Source organism: Mus caroli, unplaced genomic scaffold (genome assembly GCF_978045245.1).
Source record: "Mus caroli unplaced genomic scaffold, Mus_caroli_1 scaffold_5, whole genome shotgun sequence".
In the NCBI taxonomy this organism is placed as follows: domain Eukaryota; kingdom Metazoa; phylum Chordata; class Mammalia; order Rodentia; family Muridae; genus Mus; species Mus caroli.
In genome coordinates, this window is record NW_028227260.1 from 10246 (window position 1) to 28117 (window position 17872).

A 17872-nucleotide genomic window follows, 5' to 3' on the forward strand; every position below is an offset into this window, starting at 1 on the left:
CCTAACCCTAACCCTAACCCTAACCCTAACCCTAACCCTAACCCTAACCCTAACCCTAACCCTAACCCTAACCCTAACCCTAACCCTAACCCTAACCCTAACCCTAACCCTAACCCTAACCCTAACCCTAACCCTAACCCTAACCCTAACCCTAACCCTAACCCTAACCCTAACCCTAACCCTAACCCTAACCCTAACCCTAACCCTAACCCTAACCCTAACCCTAACCCTAACCCTAACCCTAACCCTAACCCTAACCCTAACCCTAACCCTAACCCTAACCCTAACCCTAACCCTAACCCTAACCCTAACCCTAACCCTAACCCTAACCCTAACCCTAACCCTAACCCTAACCCTAACCCTAACCCTAACCCTAACCCTAACCCTAACCCTAACCCTAACCCTAACCCTAACCCTAACCCTAACCCTAACCCTAACCCTAACCCTAACCCTAACCCTAACCCTAACCCTAACCCTAACCCTAACCCTAACCCTAACCCTAACCCTAACCCTAACCCTAACCCTAACCCTAACCCTAACCCTAACCCTAACCCTAACCCTAACCCTAACCCTAACCCTAACCCTAACCCTAACCCTAACCCTAACCCTAACCCTAACCCTAACCCTAACCCTAACCCTAACCCTAACCCTAACCCTAACCCTAACCCTAACCCTAACCCTAACCCTAACCCTAACCCTAACCCTAACCCTAACCCTAACCCTAACCCTAACCCTAACCCTAACCCTAACCCTAACCCTAACCCTAACCCTAACCCTAACCCTAACCCTAACCCTAACCCTAACCCTAACCCTAACCCTAACCCTAACCCTAACCCTAACCCTAACCCTAACCCTAACCCTAACCCTAACCCTAACCCTAACCCTAACCCTAACCCTAACCCTAACCCTAACCCTAACCCTAACCCTAACCCTAACCCTAACCCTAACCCTAACCCTAACCCTAACCCTAACCCTAACCCTAACCCTAACCCTAACCCTAACCCTAACCCTAACCCTAACCCTAACCCTAACCCTAACCCTAACCCTAACCCTAACCCTAACCCTAACCCTAACCCTAACCCTAACCCTAACCCTAACCCTAACCCTAACCCTAACCCTAACCCTAACCCTAACCCTAACCCTAACCCTAACCCTAACCCTAACCCTAACCCTAACCCTAACCCTAACCCTAACCCTAACCCTAACCCTAACCCTAACCCTAACCCTAACCCTAACCCTAACCCTAACCCTAACCCTAACCCTAACCCTAACCCTAACCCTAACCCTAACCCTAACCCTAACCCTAACCCTAACCCTAACCCTAACCCTAACCCTAACCCTAACCCTAACCCTAACCCTAACCCTAACCCTAACCCTAACCCTAACCCTAACCCTAACCCTAACCCTAACCCTAACCCTAACCCTAACCCTAACCCTAACCCTAACCCTAACCCTAACCCTAACCCTAACCCTAACCCTAACCCTAACCCTAACCCTAACCCTAACCCTAACCCTAACCCTAACCCTAACCCTAACCCTAACCCTAACCCTAACCCTAACCCTAACCCTAACCCTAACCCTAACCCTAACCCTAACCCTAACCCTAACCCTAACCCTAACCCTAACCCTAACCCTAACCCTAACCCTAACCCTAACCCTAACCCTAACCCTAACCCTAACCCTAACCCTAACCCTAACCCTAACCCTAACCCTAACCCTAACCCTAACCCTAACCCTAACCCTAACCCTAACCCTAACCCTAACCCTAACCCTAACCCTAACCCTAACCCTAACCCTAACCCTAACCCTAACCCTAACCCTAACCCTAACCCTAACCCTAACCCTAACCCTAACCCTAACCCTAACCCTAACCCTAACCCTAACCCTAACCCTAACCCTAACCCTAACCCTAACCCTAACCCTAACCCTAACCCTAACCCTAACCCTAACCCTAACCCTAACCCTAACCCTAACCCTAACCCTAACCCTAACCCTAACCCTAACCCTAACCCTAACCCTAACCCTAACCCTAACCCTAACCCTAACCCTAACCCTAACCCTAACCCTAACCCTAACCCTAACCCTAACCCTAACCCTAACCCTAACCCTAACCCTAACCCTAACCCTAACCCTAACCCTAACCCTAACCCTAACCCTAACCCTAACCCTAACCCTAACCCTAACCCTAACCCTAACCCTAACCCTAACCCTAACCCTAACCCTAAACCCTGAAACTTTTTTTTTTGAAACTTTTTTTTTTGAAACTTTTTTTTTTGAAACTTTTTTTTTTGAAACTTTTTTTTTTGAAACTTTTTTTTTTGAAACTTTTTTTTTTGAAACTTTTTTTTTTGAAACTTTTTTTTTTGAAACTTTTTTTTTTGAAACTTTTTTTTTTGAAACTTTTTTTTTTGAAACTTTTTTTTTTGAAACTTTTTTTTTTGAAACTTTTTTTTTTGAAACTCTTTTCTTTGAAACTTTTTTTTTGAAACTTTCACACTTTGGTGGTGTCTTTCTCTGTCTATGTCTGTCTGTCTAATCTCTGGTTGGGAGGGCAGAAGGTAGGAAGAGGCTCATTATGCAAATAAGAGAGGGGCAGTGTCTAATTTAAATATCGGGGCGGGTTCTGACAGCCTCATGATGCAAATATGGTAGGGGGAGTGCCTAATTTAAATATCTGGGCGGTCCTAAATGACTCATCATGCTAATCTGAGCCAATTGTGAGTCTCAGACAGCCTCATTATGCAAATCAGAGAGTAGGAGTGTCTAATTTCCATATCTGGGCAGGTTCTGACAGCCGCAGGATGCAAATATGGGAGGGGGAGTGTCTAATTTAAATATCTGGGCGGTCCTACCTGACTCATCATGCTAATCTGAGCCAATTGTAAATCTCAGAGTGCCTCATTATGCAAATCTGAGAGGGGGAGTCTCTAATTTAAATATCTGGGCGGGTTCTGACAGCCTCATTATGCAAATATGGGAGGGGGAGTGTCTAATTTAAATATCTGGGCGGTCCTAACTGACTCATCATGCTAATCTGAGCCAATTGTAAATCTCAGACTGCCTCATTATGCAAGTAGGAGTGTCTAATTTAAATATCTGGGCGGGTTCTGACTGGATGGGCGTGCTCTATCTCTGTCTGTCTGATCTCTGGTTGGGAGGGTGGAAGGTAGGGATGTTCCTATAGGAGTAGGGGTGTGGCCTAAAGCTCCATGGGCGTGTCTTATGCGAATAGGGGCGTGTTATGCGAATTAAAGGCGTGGACACACAGAATAGTTTTCACGTCGAGAGCAATTTTATTGGAGGGGACATTCACAGACGCGTCTCAGCGCCGTCTGCATGCGCGTGCATTTGTGCATATTAACTGGGAGGGACGGCGGTTCCATCTCCACGGTGATGCGCGACCCTCCTCTGTCCCGAAGGCAGCCTTCCCGCGGTGTCCTCCGCCTGACTGGGAAAGGCAGAGAGAGAGAGAGAGAGAGAGAGAGAGAGAGAGAGAGAGAGAGAGAGAGTGAGAGAGAGAGCGGTCAATGTCTGTGCTGAATCCCTATTCAGCAAATCTTTTTTTTTTCTCTTTTTTTTTTTTTTTAAATTAGGTATTTTCCTCCATTACATTTCCAATGCTAATTGGAGTGTCTAATCTGGGCGGTCCTAACTGACTCGTCATGCTATTCTGAGCCAATGGTGAGTCTCAGGCTGCCTCATTATGCAAGCCTGAGAGTGGGAGTGTCTAATTTGAATATGCATCTAATTTGATTAATAGGCGGTCCTAATTGCCTCCTCAAGCAAATCTGAGACTAATTTACATCTATGACTGCCTCATGATGCAAATCTAAGGGTGGGAGTGTCTAATTTCAATATCTGGGCGGTTCCTGAGCGCCTCATGAAGCAAATCTTTTTTTTTTTTTCGTTTTTCTTTTTTTTTTAAATTAGGTATTTTCCTCCATTACATTTCCAATGCTAATTGGAGTGTCTAATCTGGGCGGTCCTAACTGACTCGTCATGCTATTCTGAGCCAATGGTGAGTCTCAGGCTGCCTCATTATGCAAGCCTGAGAGTGGGAGTGTCTAATTTGAATATGCATCTAATTTGATTAATAGGTCGTCCTAATTGCCTCCTCAAGCAAATCTGAGACTAATTTACATCTATGACTGCCTCACGATGCAAATAGGAGAGGGGGAGTGTCTAATTTCAATATACGGGGGGGGTTGCGACAGCCCCATTATGCAAATAGGAGAGTGGGAGTGTCTAATTTCAATATCTGCGCGGTTCCCTAGAGGCTCATGAAGCAAATCTTTTTTTTTTTCCTTTTTCTTTTTTTTTTTTAATTAGATTTTTCCTCCATTACATTTCCAATGCTATCCAAAAAGTCCCCAGTTGACCAAATGGGCAGCTAGCTCTGCCTCATGATGCAAATATGAGGGTGGGAGTGTCTAATCTATGCAAATCTGAGGGTGGGAGTGTCTAATTTGAATATCTGGGCGGTCCTAACTGACTCGTCCTGCTGATCTGAGCCAATTGTGAATCTCACAGTGCTTCTTTATGCAAATCTGAGAGTGGGAGTGTCTAATTTATGCAAATCTGAGGGTGGGAGTGTCTAATTTCAATATCTGGGCGGTCCTAACTGACTCGTCCTGCTGCTCTGAGCCAATTGTGAATCTCACAGTGCTTCTTTATGCAAATCTGAGAGTGGGAATTTCTAATTTGAATATGCATCTATGAGAGTTGGAATATCTAATTTGATTCATAGGTGGTTGGTCCTAATTGCCTCATCATGCAAATATGAGACTAATTTTGCATCTACGACTGCCTCATTATGCAAATAAGAGAGGGGGAGTATCTAAGTTTAATATCGGGGCGGTCCTAAATCACTCATCATGCTAATCTGAGCCAATGGTGAATCTCAGAGAGCCTCATTATGCAAGCCTGAGAGTGGGAGTGTCTAATTTCAATATCTCGGCGATTCCTAAGTGACTCATCCTGCTAATGTGAGCCAATTGTGAGTCTCAGAGTGCTTCGTTATGCAAATCTGAGAGTGGGAGTGTCTAATTTCAATATCTGGGCGGGTTCTGACAGCATCATTATGCTAATATGAGAGTGGGAGTATTTAATTTCAATATCTGGGCGGTCCTAAGTGACTCGTCCTGCTATTCTGAGCCAATGGTGAGTCTCAGAGAGCCTCATTATGCAAATCTGAGAGGGGGAGTGTCTAATTTCAATATCTGGGCGGTCCTAACTGACTCGTCATGCTATTCTGAGCCAATGGTGAGTCTCAGAGAGCCTCATTATGCAAATCTGAGGGTGGGAGTGTCTAATTTCAATATCTGGGCGGTCCTAACTGACTCGTCATGCTATTCTGAGCCAATGGTGAGTCTCAGAGAGCCTCATTATGCAAATCTGAGGGTGGGAGTGTCTAATTTCAATATCTGGGCGGTCCTAACTGACTCGTCATGCTATTCTGAGCCAATGGTGAGTCTCAGAGAGCCTCATTATGCAAATCTGAGAGGGGGAGTGTCTAATTTCAATATCTGGGCGGTCCTAACTGACTCGTCCTGCTATTCTGAGCCAATTGTGAGTCTCAGAGTGCTTCGTTATGCAAATCTGAGAGTGGGAGTGTCTAATTTAAATATGCATCTATGAGAGTAGGAATATCTAATTTGATTCATAGGTGGTCCTAATTGCCTCATCATGCAAATATGAGACTAATTTACATCTACGACTGCCTCATTATTCAAATAAGAGAGTGGGAGTGTCTAATTTCAATATCTGGGCGGTCCTAAGTGACTCATCCTGCTAATCTGAGCCAATTGTGAATCTCAGACTGCTTCGTTATGCAAATCTGAGAGTGGGAGTGTCTAATTTCAATATCTGGGCGGTCCTAAGTGACTCATCCTGCTAATCTGAGCCAATTGTGAATCTCAGACTGCTTCGTTATGCAAATCTGAGAGAGGGAGTGTCTAATTTAAATATCTGGGCGGTCCTAAGTGACTCGTCCTGCTAATCTGAGCCAATTGTGAATCTCAGACTGCTTCGTTATGCTAATATGAGAGTGGGAGTGTCTAATTTCAATATCTGGGCGGTCCTAAGTGACTCATCCTGCTAATCTGAGCCAATTGTGAGTCTCAGAGTGCTCGTTATGCAAATCTGAGAGAGGGAGTGTCTAATTTCAATACCTGGGCGGGTTCTGACAGCATCATTATGCAAATCTGAGAGTGGGAGTGTCTAATTTCAATATCTGGGCGGTCCTAAGTGAGTCATCCTGCTAATCTGAGCCAATTGTGAATCTCAGAGTGCTTCGTTATGCAAATCTGAGAGAGGGAGTGTCTAATTTCAATATCTGGGCGGGTTCTGACAGCATCATTATGCTAATATGAGAGTGGGAGTGTCTAATTTCAATATCTTGGCGGTCCGAAGTGACTCATCCTGCTGATCTGAGCCAATTGCGAATCTCAGAGTGCTTCGTTATGCAAATCTGAGAGTAGGAGTGTCTAATTTCAATATCTGGGCGGGTTCTGACAGCATCGTTATGCTAATATGAGAGTGGGAGTGTCTAATTTCAATATCTGGGCGGTCCTAAGTGACTCATCATGCTAATCTGAGCCAATTGTGAGTCTCAGAGTGCTCGTTATGCAAATCTGAGAGAGGGAGTGTCTAATTTCAATATCTGGGCGGGTTCTGACAGCATCATTATGCAAATCAGAGCCTAATTAGCATCGCTGACTGCCACCAAGTGTTACATAATTTGAATAAGAGAATGCCTAGGCCTCAGTAACCCTAGAACTCAGTAACCCTAGACCTCAGTAACCCTAGACCTCAGTAACCCTAGACCTCAGTAACCCTAGACCTCAGTAACCCTAGAACTCAGTAACCCTAGAACTCAGTAACCCTAGAACTCAGTAACCCTAGAACTCAGTAACCCTAGACCTCAGTAACCCTAGAACTCAGTAACCCTAGACCTCAGTAACCCTAGACCTCAGTAACCCTAGAACTCAGTAACCCTAGACCTCAGTAACCCTAGAACTCAGTAACCCTAGACCTCAGTAACCCTAGAACTCAGTAACCCTAGAACTCAGTAACCCTAGAACTCAGTAACCCTAGACCTCAGTAACCCTAGACCTCAGTAACCCTAGAACTCAGTAACCCTAGACCTCAGTAACCCTAGAACTCAGTAACCCTAGAACTCAGTAACCCTAGAACTCAGTAACCCTAGACCTCAGTAACCCTAGACCTCAGTAACCCTAGAACTCAGTAACCCTAGACCTCAGTAACCCTAGACCTCAGTAACCCTAGAACTCAGTAACCCTAGAACTCAGTAACCCTAGAACTCAGTAACCCTAGACCTCAGTAACCCTAGAACTCAGTAACCCTAGACCTCAGTAACCCTAGACCTCAGTAACCCTAGCCCTCAGTAACCCTAGACCTCAGTAACCCTAGCCCTCAGTAACCCTAGAACTCAGTAACCCTAGAACTCAGTAACCCTAGAACTCAGTAACCCTAGACCTCAGTAACCCTAGAACTCAGTAACCCTAGACCTCAGTAACCCTAGAACTCAGTAACCCTAGACCTCAGTAACCCTAGAACTCAGTAACCCTAGCCCTCAGTAACCCTAGACCTCAGTAACCCTAGCCCTCAGTAACCCTAGAACTCAGTAACCCTAGAACTCAGTAACCCTAGCCCTCAGTAACCCTAGAACTCAGTAACCCTAGAACTCAGTAACCCTAGACTTCAGTAACCCTAGACCTCAGTAACCCTAGACCTCAGTAACCCTAGAACTCAGTAACCCTAGCCCTCAGTAACCCTAGAACTCAGTAACCGTAGACCTCAGTAACTCTAGAACTCAGTAACCCTAGAACTCAGTAACCCTAGAACTCAGTAACCGTAGACCTCAGTAACCCTAGACCTCAGTAACCCTAGAACTCAGTAACCCTAGCCCTCAGTAACCCTAGAACTCAGTAACCGTAGACCTCAGTAACCCTAGAACTCAGTAACCCTAGCCCTCAGTAACCCTAGAACTCAGTAACCGTAGACCTCAGTAACCCTAGACCTCAGTAACCCTAGAACTCAGTAACCCTAGAATTCAGTAACCCTAGACCTCAGTAACCCTAGACCTCAGTAACCCTAGAACTCAGTAACCCTAGAACTCAGTAACCCTAGAACTCAGTAACCGTAGACCTCAGTAACCCTAGAACTCAGTAACCCTAGAACTCAGTAACCCTAGAACTCAGTAACCCTAGACCTCAGTAACCCTAGAACTCAGTAACCGTAGACCTCAGTAACCCTAGACCTCAGTAACCCTAGAACTCAGTAACCCTAGAACTCAGTAACCCTAGAACTCAGTAACCCTAGACCTCAGTAACCCTAGAACTCAGTAACCCTAGACCTCAGTAACCCTAGAACTTAGTAACCCTAGAATTCAGTAAACCTAGGCCCGACTAACCCTAGGCCCCACTAACCCTAGCCCTCAGTAACCCTAATTTAAATATCTGGGCGGGTTCTGACTGCCTCATTTTGCAAATATGAGAGTGGGAGTGTCTGGGCGGTTCCTGAGTGCCTCATGATGCAAATCTGAGCCAAATTTAGATGTCAGGGTTAGGGTTAGGGTTAGAATTAGGGTTAGAACTAGGGTTAGGGTTAGGGTAAGGGTTAGGGTTAGGATTTGGGTTAGGGTTAGAGTTAGGGTTAGAGTTAGGATTGGGGTTAGGGTTAGGATTGGGGTTAGGGTTAGGGTTAGGATTGGGGTTAGGGTTAGGATTGCGGTTAGGGTTAGGGTTAGGGTTAGGGTTAGGGTTAGGGTTAGGGTTAGGATTGGGGTTAGGGTTAGGGTTAGGGTTAGGATTGGGGTTAGGGTTAGGGTTAGGGTTAGGGTTAGAATTGGGGTTAGGGTTAGGGTTAGGATTGGGGTTAGGGTTAGGATTGGGGTTAGGGTTAGGGTTAGGATTGGGGTTAGGGTTAGGGTTAGAGTTAGGGTTAGAGTTAGGGTTAGGGTTAGAGTTAGGGTTAGGGTTAGGGTTAGGGTTAGGATTGGGGTTAGGGTTAGGGTTAGGGTTAGGATTGGGGTTAGGGTTAGGGTTAGAGTTAGGGTTAGAGTTAGGGTTAGGGTTAGGATTGGGGTTAGGGTTAGGGTTAGGGTTGGGGTTAGGGTTAGGGTTAGGGTTAGGATTGGGGTTAGGGTTAGGTTAGGGTTAGGGTTAGAATTAGGGTTAGGGTTAGGATTGGGGTTAGGGTTAGGTTAGGGTTAGGGTTAGGGTAGGGTTAGGGTTAGGGTTTGATGAGGAGTGTCTATTTTGAAACTTGATTCAAGATTGTGTGTAATTTGCATATCTGGGCGGGTCCTCACTGCCTCTATGCAAATCTGACAGTCATTTGCACTCAGTGTGCCTCCTCATGCAAACATGCGTGTGAGAACCCCGCCCGAGTTTCCCTGGTTCTAATTTAACCCTGACCGAGTTTCCCTGGTTCTAATTTAACCCCGCCCGTGTTTCCCTGGTCCTAATTTAACCCCGCCCGAGTTTCCCTGGTTCTAATTTAACCCCGCCTGAGTTTCCCTGGTTCTAATTTAACCCCGCCCGAGTTTCCCTGGTTCTAATTTAACCCCGCCCGAGTTTCCCTGGTTCTAATTTAACCCTGCCCGAGTTTCTCTGGTTCTAATTTAACCCTGCCCGAGTTTCCCTGGTTCTAATTTAACCCTGCCCGAGTTTCTCTGGTTCTAAATTAACCTTGCCCGAGTTTCTCTGGTCCTAATTTAACCCCGCCCGAGTTTCTCTGGTCACAATTTAAACCTTCAGGTGTGTTCACTGTTCTAAATTAAACCTGCACCAGTTTTCCTGCGTTAGAAAAAAATATAGAGCATTGAGAAAAATCCCCCAAAATTGGAACGTTTTTAAAAATTAAAAAAAAACATTCAACAGTTACACATTCAAAATAAAAAACCCTAACTTGTAAAACAAAAAAGAAGACAAAAAAAAATTGGACCCTGTTGCAATAAGGCCCTTTTGCAATGGTTTCGTGAGGCGGAGATGTTTTCTGAGAGAAAAACTCAAAAAATGAAAATAAAATAATAATTGGAAAAGAAATCCCAAGTCAGAAACACTCCAAAATTAAAAATATATCATAATTTGAAAAAAAAATGAATTAAAAAAAATTTGGGGTGATGAAGTGAAGACCTGTGGCCGCCGGGTGGCGCCCCAGAGCAGGTTTCTAACATAAACACTCAAAAATTAAAAATATAAAATAATTGGAAAAAATATTACCAGGTCTTAAAAAAAGAATTGAGTGTTGCAGTAACGTCCCATCACCTCTGAGTGCCTCACTACGATACTTTGCCACTAGTGGGAGTGTCTAATTTCAATATCTGGGCGGTTCCTGAGAGCCTCATGATGCAAATCTGACCCTCATTGGCACCTCTGACTGCCTCACTATGCCACGACGAGAGTGGGAGAGTCTAATTTAAATATCTGGGCGGGTTCTGACAGCCCTACTATGCAAATATGAGGGTGGGAGTGTCTAATTTAAATATCTGGGCGTGTTCTGACTGCATCACTATGCAAATATGAGAGTGGGAGTGTCTAATTTAAATATCTGGGCGGGTTCTGACAGCCCTACTATGCAAATATGAGGGTGGGAGTGTCTAATTTGAATATCTGGGCGGTTCCTGAGAGCCTCATGAGGCAAATCTGAGCCTCATTGGCACCTCTGACTGCCTCACTATGTCACGACGAGAGTGGGAGTGTCTAATTTAAATATCTGGGCGGGTTCAGACTGCATCACTATGCAAATATGAGAGAGCAGTGAGGCCCTGTTGCAATGATTTCTGAGAGAAAAACTCAAAAGATGAAAATAAAATAATAATTGGAAAAGAAATCCCAAGTCAGAAACACTCCAAAATTAAAAATATATCATAATTTGAAAAAAAAAACAAATTCAAAATAAAATTCAAAATAAAAAACCCTATCTCGTAAAACAAAAAAAAAAAAAAAAAAGAAATTGGAGCATTGCGGTAACGCCCTGTTGCAACGGGTTCGCGTGGCAGAGCTGATTTCTGAGAGAAAAACTCAAAAGATGAAAATTAAATAATAATTATAAAAGAAATCCCAAGTCAGAAACACTCCACAATTAAACATAGATCATAATTTGAAATAAAAGGATTAAAAAAAAAATTTGTTGCGACGCAGTGGCGTCCTGCGGCCGCCGGGTGGCGCCCCAGAGCAGGTTTCTAACAGGAACACCCAAAAATTAAAAATATAAAATCATGGGAAAAAAAATGACCAGGTCTGAAAAAAAGAACGGGAGCGTGGCAGTGACGTCCCGTCGCCACCGGGTGGCGCCCCAGAGCCGGGGTCTCCTCGGGGCGGAACCACGCTGGGAGGTCGCGGTGCCCGCCCGGGTCCCTGAGCCCCTGTGGGCGGGTGTGTTTGTGTGTGTGTGTGTGTGGCGGTGGTCGGCGCTGTGCGTCCTACCTCGTCGGGGCGTCCGTCCAGCACGGCGGCGGCGGCGGGGGGCTCACGCAGACATCTTGACCGCGGCGGGCGTCCGTGTCGTCGGCGTCCTGAGTCCCGGTGCGGATGCGTGTGCCTGCCGTGTGCGTGTCGTGTGTGCTCGTGCGTGACCTAGCGTGTGTGTGTGTCGTGCGTGCTGTGGCGGGTGCGGGCGGCGCGGGCTTCCTACCTCGGGGTGTCCGTCCGTCCGTCCAGCGTGGAGGGCAGAGACATCTTGACCGCGGCGTCCACGTCTGCGTGTGTGCTGCGTCCGCGGGTGACGTCACGGTGGGCGGCGGTCAGCGGTGGGCGCTGGCGCGGGATCCGGATGCATACGCAGAGAGACGCACGTTAGACGTGCAGAGCCGACGAAATCCCCCACCCCAGAGGAGCCCCACCCCAAAAAATAATAATTAAAGACACCGGGGCGCGCGCGTGACGCGGTCCCGCCACGGGGGGACGCGCCCGAGCCCCGCGGGCGTCTCGGGACGAAACCCAGAGCCCCCGAGTCAGGGAGAGAGAAAAAAAAACTAAAAAAACCGGAACTACAGCTCCCAGCATGCCCCGCTCCCACCCAGCCTTCTCTTCCTGTTCCAGACAGGAAGTGCCTCCATCTTAGACCGCATGGTCGGTTCGTGTTTGAAAAAAGCCCCAAAACGTCCCCCGCGCCGCCCCAGACCCCGATTTTACGTCACGGCTCTGCAGCGGGGGACCCCGGGCGGGCGGGGGGCACACGGCGGGCCTCGCGTCACCCGGCGGGAACCGGGGAACCTGGCGGCGGCGGCTGCGGGCCGAGGGAGCCCCGTCTGGGCACGGCGGGGCCTGTGGGGAGCAGGGCGGGCCTGAGTCTGAGGCAGGGGCATGGCCGGGAGCGAGCAGGGAGGTCGGGAGCTCGGGCAGGGCCGGGCCCGGGGCCCGCACTCACCGGTCATGGAGGCAGAGTCGGCCCGGCGGCGGCGGCGTCTCCCGCGCGGGGCCCGGGGAGGCTGGGTTCCTGGCGGTGGCGGGGGCGGCAGAGTCTCAGGGAGGCAGGGGCAGCCATGCTGGGCCGAGCGCGGTGCGGGCGGAGGAGGCGGCGGAGGCCGGGCAGAGCCCGCGGTCTGCAGAGCGGCGTGCGCACGTCCGCACGCTCTGGGCGCTCGTGAGGAATGCTGGGAGACGGGCGGGCGGACTGAGCATGCGCGGCGGGGACCGCCCCGCCCACCCGGCCCCGGCGGCCAATCGGGAGCCCCGGTCCCCCGTGACGTCACCCCGCGGGGCCCTGATAGGACGGGCCGGGCCCGGGACCCGCAGGACTCCGGCTCAGAACTACGTCTCCCAGCATGCCTCGGGCCCGCTTCCCCCCCACACACACACACGTGGTGCCCCAGGCCTAGAATTGGAACCCGAGACTCGATTCTGGGGGTGCGGGCGGAGCCCGGGTTTCCCCGCGTGGCCGGGCGTGGCCGTCCCGTGACCCCACTGTGCGCCCCGAGCCCGCCGTGACGGCGGGCATCCCCCTGCCTCGGCCTCCGCCTGGCGGGGCCAGACAGGAAGTGCCTCCATCTTAAGACCGCATGGTCGGTTCGTGTTTGAAAAAAGCCCCAAAACGTCCCCCGCGCCGCCCCAGACCCCGATTTTACGTCACGGCTCTGCAGCGGGGGACCCCGGGCGGGCGCGGGGGTGGCTGGGGGACCCCGGGCGGGCTGAGCACACAGTGTGTCAGTGACACAGTCAGTCACACAGTCAGTCAGTCACACAGCCAGCAGAGCCCCCTGGGAGGTTTCAAAGGCCTGGGCTTCAGGTCTCAGAGCTGAGCACACAGTGTGTCTGTGTGTGTCTGTGTGTGTGTGAGTGAGTGCAGCAGGCCGGGCTGGAACCCAGACAGTGCCCTGCCTCTGCACACAGTCAGTCAGTCACACAGTCAGTCAGTCACACAGCCAGCAGAGCCCCCTGGGAGGTTTCAAAGGCCTGGGCTTCAGGTCTCAGAGCTGAGCACACAGTGTGTCTGTGTGTCTGTGTGTCTGTGTGTGTGTGTGTGTGTGAGTGAGTGCAGCAGGCCGGGCTGGAACCCAGACAGTGCCCTGCCTCTGCACACAGTCAGTCAGTCACACAGTCAGTCAGTCACACAGCCAGCAGAGCCCCCTGGGAGGTTTCAAAGGCCTGGGCTTCAGGTCTCAGAGCTGAGCACACAGTGTGTCTGTGTGTCTGTGTGTCTGTGTGTGTGTGTGTGTGAGTGCAGCAGGCCGGGCTGGAACCCAGACAGTGCCCTGCCTCTGCACACAGTCAGTCAGTCACACAGTCAGTCAGTCACACAGCCAGCAGAGCCCCCTGGGAGGTTTCAAAGGCCTGGGCTTCAGGTCTCAGAGCTGAGCACACAGTGTGTCCGTGTGTCTGTGTGTGTGTGTGTGAGTGTGTGAGTGAGTGCAGCAGGCCGGGCTGGAACCCAGACAGTCCCCTGCCTCTGCACACAGTCAGTCAGTCACACAGTCAGTCAGTCACACAGCCAGCAGAGCCCCCTGGGAGGTTTCAAAGGCCTGGGCTTCAGGTCTCAGAGCTGAGCACACAGTGTGTCTGTGTGTGTCTGTGTGTGTGTGTGTGTGTGAGTGAGTGCAGCAGGCCGGGCTGGAACCCAGACAGTGCCCTGCCTCTGCACACAGTCAGTCAGTCACACAGTCAGTCAGTCACACAGCCAGCAGAGCCCCCTGGGAGGTTTCAAAGGCCTGGGCTTCAGGTCTCAGAGCTGAGCACACAGTGTGTCTGTGTGTGTCTGTGTGTGTGAGTGAGTGAGTGAGTGCAGCAGGCCGGGCTGGAACCCAGACAGTCCCCTGCCTCTGCACACAGTCAGTCAGTCACACAGTCAGTCAGTCACACAGCCAGCAGAGCCCCCTGGGAGGTTTCAAAGGCCTGGGCTTCAGGTCTCAGAGCTGAGCACACAGTGTGTCTGTGTCTGTGTGTGTCTGTGTGTGTGTGAGTGAGTGCAGCAGGCCGGGCTGGAACCCAGACAGTCCCCTGCCTCTGCACACAGTCAGTCAGTCACACAGTCAGTCAGTCACACAGCCAGCAGAGCCCCCTGGGAGGTTTCAAAGGCCTGGGCTTCAGGTCTCAGAGCTGAGCACACAGTGTGTCTGTGTGTCTGTGTGTCTGTGTGTCCTTGGGCTCACGGCGTGCACCCAGGGCTGTGTGTGACCTCAGCCATCCCCCTGCCTCTGCCTCAGTGGGTCTCTGGCTCTGGGGTGAGAGGCGTGGGGTGGACTTGGCGCACACGCACGGGAGCTTTGGGCCACGTGGCGGCCACGGCTCCCAGCATGCCTCGGGGGGCGCGGCCCCGCCCTCCCCGGCGGCCTCGGGGTCGCCCCGGGACCGGACGTCTGGGGGGCCGCGGGGGGCGGGGCCTCGGTCGGTTTCTCGGGAGGTGGGGCCTGGGGACGGGGAGGCGGGCAGAGAGAGGGGTGAGGACGGGTGGACAGAGGGCTGCTCTCACCCGCGGGGGGACTACGTCTCCCAGCATGCCCCGGGGGGTTGTAGTCCCAGGCCCCAGATCCGCCTCAGGGTCGCCCCGACACCGGGTTCTCGGGGGGCCCTGGGGGGTCGGGGTCGGTCGGTCCCCGGGGCGTCGTCCCCCGACAGACAGACGGACGGATCGAGAGGTCTGTGCTCTCACCCACGTGGGGACTACGGCTCCCAGCAGGCCTGAGCCCCGACTTCCTTCCTGTGCCCGACAGGAAGTGAGGTGGGAGCTGTAGTTCTTCTGTGGACTACAACCGGAAGTGAGCCCCGGGTCCTCATGGGAGATGTCGTTCTTCTGTGGACTACAACCGGAAGTGAGCCCCGGGTCCTCATGGGAGCTGTAGTTCTTTTCTGGACTACAACCGGAAGTGCCTCCATTTTTCACCGGAAGTGAGCCCCGGGTCCTCATGGGAGATGTAGTTCTTTTGTGGACTACAACCGGAAGTGCCTCCATTTGGACCGGAAGTGAGCCCCGGGTCCTCATGGGAGATGAAGTTCTTTTTTGGACTACAACCGGAAGTTCCTCCATTTTGCACCGGAAGTGAGCCCCGGGTCCTCATGGGAGATGTAGTTTTTTGGTGTGGACTACAACCGGAAGTTCCTCCATTTTGGACCGGAAGTGAGCCCCGGGTTCTCATGGGAGATGTAGTTTTTTGGTGTGGACTACAGATTCTCTAGCGCCCCCTGGTGTTTATGCAGTGTAACTGCATGCTAACCGGAAGTGCCTCCATTTTGCACAGGAAGTGAACCCCGGGAGATGTAGTTCTTTTCTGGACTACAACCGGAAGTGAGCCCCGGGTCCTCATGGGAGATGTAGTTCTTTTCTGGACTACAACCGGAAGTTCCTCCATTTTGCACCGGAAGTGAGCCCCGGGTCCTCATGGGAGCTGTAGTTCTTCTGTGGACTACAACCGGAAGTGAGCCCCGGGTCCTCATGGGAGATGTAGTTCTTTTCTGGACTACAACCGGAAGTGAGCCCCGGGTCCTCATGGGAGATGTAGTTCTTCTGTGGACTACAACCGGAAGTGAGCCCCGGGTCCTCATGGGAGATGTAGTTCTTTTCTGGACTACAACCGGAAGTTCCTCCATTTTGCACCAGAAGTGAGCCCCGGGTCCTCATGGGAGCTGTAGTTCTTTTTTGGACTACAACCGGAAGTTTCTCCATTTTAAACAGGAAGTGAGCCCCGGGTACTCATGGGAGATGTAGTTCTTCTGTGGACTACAACCGGAAGTTCCTCCATCTTGGACCGGAAGTTAGCCCCGGATCCTCATGGGAGATGTAGTTCTTTTGTGGACTACAACCGGAAGTGAGCCCCGGGTCCTCATGGGAGATGTAGTTCTTCTGTGGACTACAACCGGAAGTTCCTCCATCTTGGACCGGAAGTTAGCCCCGGGTACTCATGGGAGATGTAGTTCTTCTGTGGACTACAACCGGAAGTTCCTCCATCTTGGACCGGAAGTTAGCCCCGGATCCTCATGGGAGATGTAGTTCTTCTGTGGACTACAACCGGAAGTTCCTCCATCTTGGACCGGAAGTGAGTCCCGGGTCCTAATGGGAGATGTAGTTCTTTTGTGGACTACAACCGGAAGTTCCTCCATTTCTGACCGGAAGTCAGCCCCGGGTCCTCATGGGAGATGTAGTTCTTTTCTGGACTACAACCGGAAGTGCCTCCATTTTGGACCGGAAGTGAGCCCCGGGTCCTCATGGGAGATGTAGTTCTTCTGTGGACTACAACCGGAAGTTCCTCCATCTTGGACCGGAAGTTAGCCCCGGGTACTCATGGGAGATGTAGTTCTTCTGTGGACTACAACCGGAAGTTCCTCCATCTTGGACCGGAAGTTAGCCCCGGATCCTCATGGGAGATGTAGTTCTTCTGTGGACTACAACCGGAAGTTCCTCCATCTTGGACCGGAAGTGAGTCCCGGGTCCTAATGGGAGATGTAGTTCTTTTGTGGACTACAACCGGAAGTTCCTCCATTTCTGACCGGAAGTCAGCCCCGGGTCCTCATGGGAGATGTAGTTCTTTTCTGGACTACAACCGGAAGTGCCTCCATTTTGGACCGGAAGTGAGCCCCGGGTCCTCATGGGAGATGAAGTTCTATTTTGGACTACAACCGGAAGTTTCTCCATTTCTAACCGGAAGTGAGCCCCGGGTCCTCATGGGAGATGTAGTTCTTTTGTGGACTACAACCGGAAGTGCCTCCATTTTGCACCGGAAGTGAGCCCCGGGTCCTCATGGGAGACGTAGTTCTTCTGTGGACTACAACCGGAAGTGCCTCCATTTTGCACCGGAAGTGAGCCCCGGGTCCTCATGGGCGATGTAGTTCTTTTGTGGACTACAACCGGAAGTTCCTTCATCTTGGACCGGAAGTGAACCCCGGGTACTCATGGGAGATGTAGTTCTTTTGTGGACTACAACCGGAAGTTCCTCCATTTTGCACCGGAAGTGAACCCCGGGTCCTCATGGGAGATGTAGTTCTTTTCTGGACTACAACCGGAAGTTTCTCCATCTTGGAACGGAAGTGAGTCCCGGGTCCTCATGGGAGGTGTAGTTCTTTTGTGGACTACAACCGGAAGTGCCTCCATTTTGGACCGGAAGTGAGCCCCGGGTCCTCATGGGAGACGTAGTTCTTTTGTGGACTACAACCGGAAGTTCCTCCATTTCTGACCGGAAGTGAGCCCCGGGTCCTCATGGGCGATGTAGTTCTTTTGTGGACTACAACCGGAAGTTCCTCCATCTTGGACCGGAAGTGAACCCCGGGTACTCATGGGAGATTTAGTTCTTTTCTGGACTACAACCGGAAGTTCCTCCATTTTGCACCGGAAGTGAGCCCCGGGTCCTCATGGGAGCTGTAGTTCTTTTCTGGACTACAGCCGGAAGTGCCTCCATTTTGCACCGGAAGTGAGTCCC

The 17872-nt window shown here is 50.8% G+C and overlaps 1 long non-coding RNA gene across 2 annotated transcripts; it reads right to left on the minus strand.

Moving 5' to 3' along the window:
- Positions 1–3270: 3270 nt before the first annotated feature.
- LOC147004440 (uncharacterized) lies at positions 3271–12819 on the minus strand. Of its 2 annotated transcripts, XR_015047117.1 has the most exons (4): positions 12397–12819; positions 12162–12293; positions 11662–11783; positions 3271–3448 (listed from the first exon to the last, which is right to left on the minus strand). It is a non-coding gene; the product is annotated as an uncharacterized LOC147004440 (long non-coding RNA). The 2 variants fall into 2 exon arrangements; XR_015047118.1 differs by lacking the exon at positions 12162–12293.
- Between the last annotated feature and the right edge of the window lie 5053 nt (positions 12820–17872).